This window comes from Mytilus galloprovincialis, chromosome 1 (assembly GCF_965363235.1).
Source record: "Mytilus galloprovincialis chromosome 1, xbMytGall1.hap1.1, whole genome shotgun sequence".
NCBI lineage: Eukaryota > Metazoa > Mollusca > Bivalvia > Mytilida > Mytilidae > Mytilus > Mytilus galloprovincialis.
In genome coordinates, this window is record NC_134838.1 from 88507344 (window position 1) to 88521080 (window position 13737).

Below are 13737 nucleotides of genomic sequence, written 5' to 3' on the forward strand. Positions count from 1 at the left end.
CATAGACACACATAATTGTTTTTTTTAACTATCTCTCATAATTTAGCTACGTCGAATTCAGTTTTAAGGTGGTACCCAACACTTGTACTAAAATTAATTTGGCTCGTTTAATTTTTATAAAATTTTGTCAAAGTACTTACTTTGACCCTTTAACAAAAATATAAAAAATTCAAAAAATTTGAACCAACTGTTTTGTCAGAAAAATTACACTGGTTATATAGCATTTTGACAAACACCAATTTTTATCATTGAGAAGCTTTATATTCCCTTTACAACACTACGTAATCAAAACGTTTAGCTGATTTTACAGAGTTATCTCCCTGTAGTGTTAGGTACCACCTTAAGATATTTAAAAAGAAAATTGAATTAATATTCAGAAATGGATAATCATTAAATTCATTCATTTCATCAAAAGTTATTCTCATTTAAAATAGATAATTGCAAAAGAGATGTACATACAAATGGAGATTACCCCTAACTGTCATAATCTGAAGGAGGACTCCCAGGTAGTACAAAAACATTTTATTGATATTTTTAAAATATCTTGCAAAATGTAACCAAAATATCATCCAAAAACATGTTTTTGACGTGATATGTCTGGCTTTACTCATGTGAATAGCATATTTTATGGAAATATTTGTTCTGAATGTTTAAAGAGCATTATTTTTAAATATCTTGATTATATATTGAATTAACATAATTTTGATATAATTCAGTGTCAATTGAAAATATCCAGACAACATCTTTCAAACATCTGGACAAAAATATTCTTCTTATGTCTAGGATATGTTTTATGGATGTCTACCAAATGTTTTTATATACAGTCTGTCAACCATGTACCCATTTTAATAAAATGTTTATGATTTATTATGAAATAAATAAATTTAGTGTTTTTACTGTCTTCTGATTGGTTAAAATTATTAGTTTTATTTCCAATGTTATCAATTTTGATGGCGACACGCCCACTCTGACGTTGTGTATTCATACGCCAACATGTGTGTACGTTGTTATTGGTAATTTAAATAATATAAAAAGTTCTTTTAGCCTTATTTTTGATAGAAATTTATTTATAATGAATGGCAATAATTTATTTTGATTTTATTGAACCATAAAACTAATTTTTGACTCTTCACATTTTACATAATCCGCTTCGCGGATTATTCAACGTGAAGAGTCAAAAATTAGTTTTATGGTTCAATAAATTCAAAATAGATAATAGCCATTCATTAATTGCTTTAGTATGTAAGATTATAAGTCATCTCTTAAAATTCAGACGTTTCACAACTGTCAATGGGAGAGCAGTAAATTTTCTCGTGTCATACATCTCATAATTTCAATTAAAACAACAAATGAAAGTTGTTTTGGGCTGGTTTTAACTATTTTTTATTTGTGCAAAAAAATGTTTAATCATTTAGGTAAATACATTTAAATGACTAATCAGATTTGAAAATGTTAGATAAAGAGAATGAAGAGCACATTTTTTTTTGTTAGAACGTTGGAATAATATAAAACATAAATTTTCAATTATGTGGTATAAAGGGGGGAGATAAGTACCTAACACGTTGGCATATTGTTGGCACAATGTTGGCTTATATTTCTTTATTGGCAAGAAATATCAATGATATTTTTTTTATAAACACTGTTTTAAAAACTTTGAATTTTCTAGTTCTAGGCACAGATTATCGTAGTCCTATTTGGTATGACTTTATCATTTGATTTTTTACTGAGTCCTCAATGCTCTTCAAACACAATCGTTATTCGATAGATAATTTTTCTTTTGACTTGATTGGAATTTTCATCCAAGTTAGATTAGATTTGTTAAAACTTTTCTATCAAAAATGAGAAGACATTCATGTTAATCTGATTAAAAAATTATATAAAAAATATTTCCTTTTTCATATCAAACATGGGCTTGACACAAATATCACTAACAAACATTAGAAAAACATTTGTCGTACATCTTACAAATATCAATTAGAAATATTATGTAAAAATGTTTATAAAATATTTCTTTTTTCATATCAAACATGTTCTTCACTCAAATATCACTAACAAACATTTGGAAAACATTTCTATCATACATCTTACAAATATCTATTAAACATATTATCTTAAAACGATTATGAAACAGTCTTTAACTAATATTTTCTAAATAAAATCGAAAAAATATAGTGTTATGATGTTATTGAAATATTCATTAGATATTACCATTTTTATATTTTTAATTAAGACAAGAAAATTATATAAATGTTACATCAAAAAGATATTTTATCAAACATCAAACCTATGCTTTACATAGATATTAATCAAAAATGTTTTATAAATATTTCTTTTATACATCTAATAAATATATATATTAAATGTAATATAAAAATGTCCATCAGATATTGTTTGAATATTGCAAAGAAATATCTCCTCGACATACAATTGTACTCATTTAGAAAACTGTCTATTTAACGTTTTAAAAACATCAGCAAAGAATATTTATTTATTTATTATAAAAAAATATTAACAAAACATGTTTTTATATTAGCAATCAAACATTGGAATGAAATATTATTGTTAAAATATCATTCATGCATAATTTCTGATTTAAAAAAATGTCTATAAAATATTTTTTGGTAAATATTTTTGACAAACATACATATAACCAGTCAATAATATCATAAAAATATTATGTGTTAGCTGGGCTGTTCTAGCGGACAAATGTGGAACTATCTCCGGACAATTTTAAGACAGTTCTAGCTAGAACAGTTCTAATCAAGAACTGATTTGGTCATTGGTAAGTTCTACCTAGAACTGATTATTATCTACGACTAGAACAGAACTGCGACCTGATTTCGCCACGAACGCATCACGATTGTTTTGAACATGTTTAAAGTTGGCTACTCTCAACACGATCACCACCGTAACACGACCAAACTGCACTACGATCGTCAATAGCATTATTTTTTTAGAGATCGTAGTGCGATCACGACCTAGTGTGACGGGGCCCGGGCCAGTTATAAAATAAATGTTGCTGAATATTACCAAATATGAAGTATGTGCCCTGAATGCAGTTGTGAACAAACATCAAAGTTTTAATTATTTCAATACAACACCTGTGATTACACTAAGTTGGACGTCACTTATAATACTTACAAAGCAATTTTAAAATCGTCATATTTTTTTTGTGATCAGTATTATATTGACAAAAATGACATCTTTTACTCACATTTAAATTATCACCACCCTGAAATAATGTGTACGAAAAAATAAACCTAGAAAAGGGGTCCTGTTCGATTGTTTAGTTTCTAACTATTTTATTTCTTTATAAATGTATGCATTTTCTGCATTAAAAAATGTCTGTTAGGAATCGAATTCATCCAAATCATATTAATGAATACCCATTGTAAAATAATCTTATTTATATTTGTAAAGCATGCATTTTTCTATCGCCAATGCTTAAAATCGTATCTGTATTTAGATTTTATGTTACCACAGACAGAAAATGTAATTTCAACCGTTTGAAGGAACTGAATTAGATTGAAATTAATTTCTTCTAGTTGTCTCCCATAGACCGTTAGTTGTTTTCCCGCGCTTCATGGGATATAGCCATTCAGCACGACAGGGCCGACTCGACTAGACGTGTTTCTCAGTTAAGTTTTTTATCTTGCTTATGTGAATTTATTTGATGTTATATGAAATGTTTTGATTTCAGTAGTAATTATGGATTACTCGAATAGTATTTAGCGCAACCAGAAAGTCTCAACATTGTGACAGAAAGACTCAACCAATACCTTTATATCTCAACCATTTCTATTTTTTTTATTTTTCTGCTCAGTGTAGGCTTGACAAACACATATTTGTTCAATTTACAGACGTGGTTATCGTAAAGCCTAAAAAAAAACACAAAAAATTGACATATTTTCTTGCTAAAGTCATTAATATCATAGCAGTTCTATCGGATTTAAAGAATTAAACATTATAATCCGTAGGAGAAAAGTGATTGTGACTTCAATTTAAAATATTTTAAACCAAGAAGAGACATATTAGTTACAATTATGATTTATCTATGGCATGACATTCTCCGATTTTTCAAAAAAGTCGTTGATTTTCAGTTAATCGACGAAAATTCGACCTACCCTGTGTTTATTTTCAATATTTTGAACCAGAAAAGCTCAACAGGAAGTGCCAGAATACTTTTTTCCGTCTCAACCATTTGGTTGAAATTAGATGGTTTACCAGGCCTGACATATAGACAAAATATACTTCTGCTCTGTCTTTTTCGTACTTGCAAGTTATTGGATAGTAAAAAAGGTATTTGGATCTAACCGTCTGAAATTTGCATTTACGTTATTTCATACATACACAAAATGTATAATTTGTTGTATATAGGAAACTTGAACTGTTCTGTTCACTACTATACTTGTGAAAAACTCTTGGCAAAAGAAATCTTCAAGAAGAAGTTGTCTCATTGGCAATCATACCACTTCGGTTATTTTTTTATATCAACTTATTTATTTAAATCGAGCCAACTTACATAGTTATGGACGACTTCGTATATTTTACGATCGCAAATAAAATGGAGCAACATTTATTCTTCAACAAAAGAATAAATCACAAGAATATATATATGAAAACACTTTTTTTGTTATTACTTTATGATATCAGCTATAAACATTATTTACCTAAAAATTAAACGGTTGTATGTGATGGTATAAAAATTATTTAAAACATATTCCTTAAAAGCTTTGTGAACAGAAAGTTTAATTTTATGTATCGAAATGTTCAACAAGTGATAATTTAAAAATTAGAAATTTATTTTCCATATGTTTTTGTATAAATCCACGCAAACGTGGATTTTTGTCGAGCAAATGTAGGACCAATCAGCGCAAACGTAACACGCTGATTTAAATCCCCACTAGAAAGCCTCTGAAAGACTGAGTGAGCATAAAATCATCGCCAATGACAAACAAGTTGGCCCGAGAACACAGTTATTTCGTAGTGCATTTCTTTTAGACAATAAATTCAAATGAAAAAAATCGCACCTGCTCTTTCTCAAAAAGATTTTTACAGTGTAGTGTACTACCAGTGAGACAAATAATATCAAAATTATAGAAACTTCTACCAGCTCTAACTCAAAATATTGACAATTCTGTGTTAAGGGGGTGTAAAAGTCAGTTTGACAGCTTCAGACGTGATAAAATTTGACCTTTTTGAACTGGACCAAATCACTACTTAACATAAAGATTCAGCACCCAAATTTTTTTAACATGTAAATACATCCCCCTACTTAATATTTCATGCATTTGATATCAAGAAATAAATTGGGAAAGTGTATCAAATAAAACATGCAAGTTATACACTGTTTACACTAGGGACTATATTCGTAGACAACGTAAACCAAGGACGATAACTGTGTCCTTGGACCAGTTATATAGGTGAATTTTTCAGTTCAATTAATAACAAACGTTTTACCGTCGACCACACTGTTATGAATTTGATTCTATTTATCAGTCTAGAAAATATAGAAAGGAGTACGATAACAATTTCAATTTAATTAAATATATTGATATGAGGAAAAAGTAACTTGCTGAAAGCATTTCTTTGTTTATATTGAAAATAATGTCACAACTAAAAACCTAAACTCTCTGGCAGTTCCAGTTCCCATCCAGATACATTTTGTTCTACTATAAACTAATTGATGGATAAAGGAAAATAGTTTCTGAACAGGTATACAATCACTTTACGGAGAGAGAAAAATCCCTAATAACAGTACGACCTTGGAAAATAATCTGTAATTCCATTTCTGTTTTTAACAGATTCTGAAGATGAAATATGCTGGAATTCTAAATATAGTATATATGATTTTGTCCACTTTCACAGGTAACACCTGCCTCATATAACATCATAATTAATGAAGTGTCTCTGCTTTCTTTGTTCTTGTAGGATAATCCGTTCAAGATGTTCAAGATGAGGTTTTGTGATATCTGTAAGTAAATGTAATATTACAAAAGCCGAGAAGGCTCACCTATAATTCAGAATTCAGCATTCAGAATTCAAAATTCAGAATTTGGAATTCAGAATTGGGAAATGTTATTCCTTTTAATGTTATAAACTTAGATTTAATTGTAATAATTACTATTTGTTTTCTTTGTGATATGTAAATTTAATAACTGTCTCCATATCATCTTCTCCTTCTGATACAAAGAAATCTATTTTTTGTCCATGACATAAGCTATAGAGGAGGGTTTGCTTTTCATTTCATCTTTGTGCTTTTACTGGTTTGAAACCGACTCTGGTAAGTCTATGGTTCTAACTTCCACCCTAATAATCTTCCCATCATACACCCATACGCTGTTTCTATTCCCTGCCTTTATTTACTCTCTAAAAACATGTTAATCAAACCAAGAAATATGCCTTACTGCCCTCCTTTGAAACAACGCTCCTCAAGGATCCATCTGGAAACTTTCTGGTGAATGATAAGGTATACATTATGATTGATATTTAAAAAGAGTAGTGGTTCCACTCGCCCAAAAGTTTGTTTCTGTATAGGTATGTTGTAGAATCCCTTATCTTCCAGGTCTGGCTTCTGAAATTTCCATCCTGGCCTGAAAGAATTTCTTCTACAGGCCATATTGAATAAATTATTTGAACAATTTTTAATGAGTAATTAAGACAGAAAAAATATAATATACAAAGAAATGTTTACCATTGGAATCCACAAACAACATTTGTAGATTCCTATGTGAACATTTTTGTTTATTTATATTATCTTATACTTATATAAATAATTGGACCACATGCATATGTCGTGTACAAGTTGCGATTTTGTACAGGTTATAACATGTACAAAAATAGTGTACATGTTATAACTTGTATAATGCAAAAATACAAGTTATAACATGTACAAATGTACCTCATACATGTTATAACCTGTACAAAATATTGCTTAAAAATGGTTTTAACTTGTACAAAATCGAAAAATAAGGATATTTTTCTATTATCGCAACAGATGATATTGACCTCAATAACATTTTCAAAACTTTTGAATTATTCCTTCATGTTAGTGTGTTTTGTCCTTTTTTTATACAGTTAATGTCCAGCGGTCGGTATTACGAAGCATTCCTAAGTCCTGTCATAAGATATATCTTAGGACATGTCTTATGATCCTCTTATGACTATCTATGGACATATCTTTATTTGATGAATTATAATTGTGAATGTTCACTTTGAAGGCAATAGTAAAATACTTTCTTTTTATTTGACACTAAAAGACATAAGAGGATAGCCAGGATAGATGTGTCTACAAATAAAATTGGGAATTGAAATGGGGTTTGTGTCTAAAAGACAACAACCCGCCCATGGACCAGACAACATCCAAAGGCCACAAATACATGCTTTCAAAGTAGAGGATATATATTTAAAACATCAAAATGACATTCGCGTCATGCAATGATCTTATAGTTTATAAACAAAAATTGAGTTATAAATTTACATAAGTCATGCTGAAGGCCAAAAATGTTGAAGAGTAGATCAAAAGATATTGATAATGAAGCGTGGTCCAATGAAAACTATTTCAGCTCTCTCTTGCTTTGATAGAGAAAGCATATAAGACATTTTTTTAGTCTTTGCATGCTATAAAAACGAGAGGGAGGAGTGTTTCCCAAAATTATTAGGAATCGTTCTTAAATTTTTTGGAAGAATTTAGTTACTAGTATCTAATGTAATTGTCATTAAGGAATGCAAGCTTTTAGTAAATAAATTCACACTTATTTAAGCCATGATGGACTGCATAAAACATACAATTACATGAAAACACATTTTGCCAAAAATAAGTCATGAAACATATATTTCTGAAACTTTGTGATCATTGTCCTCTACAGAAAAAGACACGTTCTGGCCTATTTATTGTCGTTCTTTATGCATTGGTGAATTTAAATGTATTATTTACTTCATTAACATTTATTTTAAATTTTGTACAAGTTAAAACCATTTTTAAGCAGTATTTTGTACAGGTTATAACATGTATGAGGTACTTTTGTACATGTTATAACTTGTATTTTTGCATTATACAAGTTATAACATGTACAATATTTTTGTACATGTTATAACCTGTACAAAATCGCAACTTGTACACGACACATATACCAAATATCTTTAGTTAATATGGTTAAAGAGTAATCATTAAGCTGCAAAATTAAATTCGACTTTACATGTTAAGCAATTTGTACATCCAGTCAGACCCTAAAAAATAAAATATGTGTTTCACCTGTCAAGCAGTTTCTGTTTCACTCTCAAACTCAGTGCAACAGTCATCTGATATAGTCAATAATTTTGGATAATTTAAGTTACAAATACCAATAATTAGTTTAAAAATAAACACAATTGCATAACTCTAACTCTGAGCATTTTCTGCAAAGAAATGTATTTATTATTTTTCCAATATATTGCTATTTAACAGTATTAGTTATTTGAAAACAAGAAATTATTGTTTTCTCAATGAAGAATAAACAATTTACATGTAAATTAAAAAAATAGTTATTTAATCACCTTGAAAATTAATTCCCTTTCTCATTAGTAACAAATCTTAACATTGAACAAGTGGTTATAAGAAATGATGTGTCGTAAAGCAATCAATAAATAAAACGTAAAATGTTTATTCAATATTTTGGTTTTAGGATAAAAGATTTTTGTAAGACTATTTGAATTAAAAAAAACAACATTAAAAATATTGAAAATAAGAAATATCTGACAAGCTGCATAATTTGTTGGATCATAGCACCCATGATTCTTTTATTTGAATACATTTGTGTAATTCCATCTGGATTCCCAAAATGTGTTGGACCATTAGACAAGTACATGGTTGATTCAATCGTGGTTTACTTTATGTAAGAAATTTGTTCATATTCAAAAGTTCAAAGCTGTCTTGTTAATGTAAAACAATGTACGCTGTAAATCCAATTGAAATCTCTGGTAGTACAGTGGATAGTACACTTGCTTTTATTGGCAAGGGACCAGGGTTCAATTCCCTGCCAGGGACATATAGAAAACAGTGTTCAATCATGCAAATGCTTAATGAAAACAAGATGATTACATTAACTGTGTATGATGTAAGCTAACTCAGATAATTCCTCCACGTTTGATGTTCTCCCATTCTATCCTAAGCTAACTCAGATGATCCCTCCACGTCTGATGTTCTCCCACTCTATCCTAAGCTAACTGAGATAATCCCTCCACGTCTGATGTTCTCCCACTCTATCCTAAGCTAACTCAGATAATCCCTCCTAACTAAGATAATCCCTCCACGTCTTATGTTCTCCCATTCTATCCTAAGCTAACTCAGATAATCCCTCCACGTCTTATGTTCTCCCATTTTATCCTAAGCTAACTCAGATAATCCCTCCATGTCTGATGTTCTCCCACTCTATCCTAAGCTAACTCAGATAATCCCTCCTAACTAAGATAATCCCTCCACGTCTTATGTTCACCCATTCTATCCTAAGCTAAATTAGATAATCCCTCCACGTCTGATGTTCTCCCACTCTATCCTAAGCTAACTCAGATAATCTCTCTGCGTCTGATGTTCTCCCATTCTATCCTAAGTTAACCTAGATAATCCCTCCATGTTTGATGTTCTCGCACTCTATCCTAAGCTAACTAAGATAATCCCTCCACGTTTGATGTTCTATTCTATTCTAAGCTAACTCAGATAGTCCCTCCACGTTTGATGTTCTCCCATTCTATCCTAAACTAACTCAGATAATCCCTTCACGTCTGATGTTCTCCAACTCTATCCTAAGCTAACTAAGATAATCTGTCCGCGTCTGATGTTCTCCCATTCTATCCTAAACTAACTTAGATAATCCCTCCACGTTTGATGTTCTCCCTCTCTATCCTAAGCTAACTAAGATAATCCCTCCACGTTTGATGTTCTGTTCTATTCTAAGCTAACTCAGATAATCCCTCCACGTTTGATGTTCTCCCATTCTATCCTAAACTAACTCAGATAATCCCTCCACGTCTGATGTTCTCCCACTCTATCCTAAGCTAACTCATAATCCCTCCACGTCTGATGTTCTCCCACTCTATCATAAGCTAACTCAGATAATCCCTCCACGTCTGATGTTCTCCCACTCTATCCTAAGCTAACTCATAATCCCTCCACGTCTGATTTTCTCCCACTCTATCCTAAGCTAACTCAGATGATCCCTCCACGTTTGATGTTCTCCAACTCTATCCTAAGCTAACTCAGATGATCCCTCCACGTCCGATGTTCTATCATTCTATCCTAAGCTAACTCAGATAATCCCCCCACGTCTGATGTTCTCCCACTCTATCCTAAGCTAACTCATACTCCCTCCACGTCTGATTTTCTCCCACTCTATCATAAGCTAACTCAGATAATCTTTCCGCGTCTGATGTTCTCCCATTCTATCCTAAGCTAACTCAGATAATCCCTCCACGTCTGATATTCTTCCTCTCTATCCTAAGCTAACTCAGATAATCCCTCCACGTTTGATGTTCTCTCACTCTATCCTAAGCTAACTGAGATAATCCCTCCACGTCTGATGTTCTCCCACTCTATCCTAAGCTAACTCAGATAATCCCCCCACGTCTTATGTTCTCCCACTCTAGCCTAAGCTAGCTCAGATAATCCCTCCCCGTCTTATGTTCTCCCACTCTATCCTAAGCTAACTCAGATGATCCCTCCGCGTATGATGTTCTATCATTCTATCCTAAGCTAACTCAGATAATCCCTCCACGTCTGATGTTCTCCCATTCTATCCTAAACTAACTCATAATCCCTCCACGTCCGATGTTCTCCCACTCTATCCTAAGCTAACTCAGATGATCCCTCCGCGTCCGATGTTCTATCATTCTATCCTAAGCTAACTCAGATAATCCCCCACGTCTGATGTTCTCCCATTCTATCCTAAACTAACTCATAATCCCTCCACGTCCGATGTTCTCCCACTCTATCCTAAGCTAACTCAGATGATCCCTCCGCGTCCGATGTTCTATCATTCTATCCTAAGCTAACTCAGATAATCCCCCCACGTCTGATGTTCTCCCATTCTATCCTAAGCTAACTCATAATCCCTCCACGTCTGATTTTCTCCCACTCTATCCCAAGCTAACTCAGATAATCTGTCCGCGTCTGATGTTCTCCCATTCTATCCTAAGCTAACTCAGATAATCCCTCCACGTCTGATTTTCTCCCACTCTATCCTAAGCTAACTAAGATAATCCCTCCACGTCTGATTTTCTCCCATTCTATCCTAAGCTAACTCAGATAATTCCTCCACGTCTGATGTTCTCCTATTCTATCCTAAGCTAACTCAGATAATCCCTCCACGTCTGATGTTCCTCCACTCTACCTTAAGCTAACTCATAATCCCATGTCTGATTTTCTCCCACTCTATCCTAAGCTAACTCAGATGATCCCTCCGCGTCTGATTTTCTCCCACTCTATCCTAAGCTAACTAAGATAATCCATCCACGTCTGATGTTCTCCCATTCTATCCTAAGCTAACTCAGATAATCTCTCCGCGTCTGATGTTCTCCAATTCTATTCTAAGCTAACTCAGATAATCCCTCCACGTTTGATGTTCTACCACTCTATCCTAAGCTAACTAAGATAATCCCTCCACGTTTGATGTTCTATTCTATCCTAAACTAACTCAGATGATCCCTCAACGTCTGATGTTCTTCCACTCTATCCTAAGCTAACTCATAATCCCTCCACGTCTGATTTTCTCCCACTCTATCCTAAGCTAACTCAGATGATCCCTCCACGTTTGATGTTCTCCCATTTTATTCTAAGCTAACTCAGATAATCCCTCCATGTCTGATGTTCTCCCACTCTATCATAAGCTAACTTAGATAATCCCTCCACGTCTGATGTTTTCCGACTCTATCCTAAGCTAACTCATAATCCCTCCACGTCTGATTTTCTCCCACTCTATCCTAAGCTAACTCAGATGATCCCTCCACGTCTGATATTCTCCCACTCTATCCTAAGCTAACTCAGATAATCCCTCCACGTTTGATGTTCTCTCACTCTATCCTAAGCTAACTCAGATTATCCCTCCACGTCTGATGTTCTCCCACTCTGTCCTAAGCTAACTCAGATAATCCCCCCACGTCTTATGTTCTCCCACTCTAGCCTAAGTTAACTCAGATAATCCCTCCACGTCTTATGTTCTCCCACTCTATCCTAAGCTAACTCAGATGATCCCTCCATGTCTGATGTTCTCTCACTCTATCCTAAGCTAACTGAGATAATCCCTCCACGTCTGATGTTAACTCACTCTATCCTAAGCTAACTCAGATGACCCCTCCACGTCTGATGTTCTCTCAATCTATCCTAAGCTAACTCAGATGATCCCTCCACGTCCGATGTTCTATCATTCTATCCTAAGCTAACTCAGATAATCCCTCCACGTCTGATGTTAACTCACTCTATCCTAAGCTAACTCAGATGACCCCTCCACGTCTGATGTTCTCTCAATCTATCCTTAGCTAACTCAGATAATCCCTCCACGTCTGATGTTCTCCCACTCTATCCAGCAATGTCCTCTCGTTAATGCATCCATCATTGAACAACTTGAACAAGGTTTATAGAATACTCAGGTATGACATAGTCACAGTTTCGTCAATTCACAATGATCATGGCTATCTTAAAAACATATTTTATAGCAAGTTAATTTTTATACAACTGCATTTTTTTCGGAGTCCATATAAAGTTATGATGTTGTTGTCTGCGTCTTCGCCGTCTGAAGACACATTTGGTTTCCAGACAATAACTTTTAGTTAAAGTGAATTGATCTTTATGAAATTTTAGAAGAAGGTTCAATACCACAAATGGAAGGTTGGGATTAATGTTGGGGGTTATGTTACCAACAGTCTAGAAGAGCCGTTATGGTACCAAAAGTCTAGGAATGCCGTAGTGTAGTGGTTAGCGCATCAGACTACAAACACAAAGGTTTCTGGTTCGATCCACATCCCGGAAAAAAAATTCAGGCTCTCCATCCACACCATTTTCGAGTATGGTCTTGAGAAATGATGATAGTCCGTCGGAAGAAGGCAATAAATGGGTTGGCCCATATCAGAGAGAGCAATATATCTTGCACATAAAAGACACCCTTGTAGATTTCGAAAAAAGAACAGGCAAATACTGCTACAAGGCAGCACTCGACCCCGCAGAGTGGAAAGGGGTAAATATACCGGCACGTTGACAGTTGCAATAATATGTTTCCCACCCCACTATAAATAAATGTGTTTAAACTAACAGTTTAAGTATTAGGGGCCAAAAATAAGCATTTTTGAAGTTTCTTGACAATAACTTGTGTTTAAGTATATGGATAACTCTGAAATTGTACCATAAGGTTCCATATTATAAAGGGAAGGCTGGAGTATGGGGGTAATTGCCCCGAATTTGCAGGAATGGGGGGAAGGGAACAAAAATAGGCATTTTTCAAGTTTCCTGACAATAACTTGTGTGTAAGTATATGGATCTCTCTGAAATTGTACCATAAGGTTCCATATTACAAAAAGAATTGCGACAAATTTACAGGAATTGGGGGGAGGGGCCAGTAACTAGCATTATTGTAGCTTCCAGTATATACCTTGATTTAAGTGTATGGATCTTTTTAAAATTGAGTTTGGGGATAATACATTGTTTCGGGGGTTCATATTTTTTTCTTCAAAATTTTTTGAAAAGTTTTAAGAAGAAATCTTCAATTGTATAGT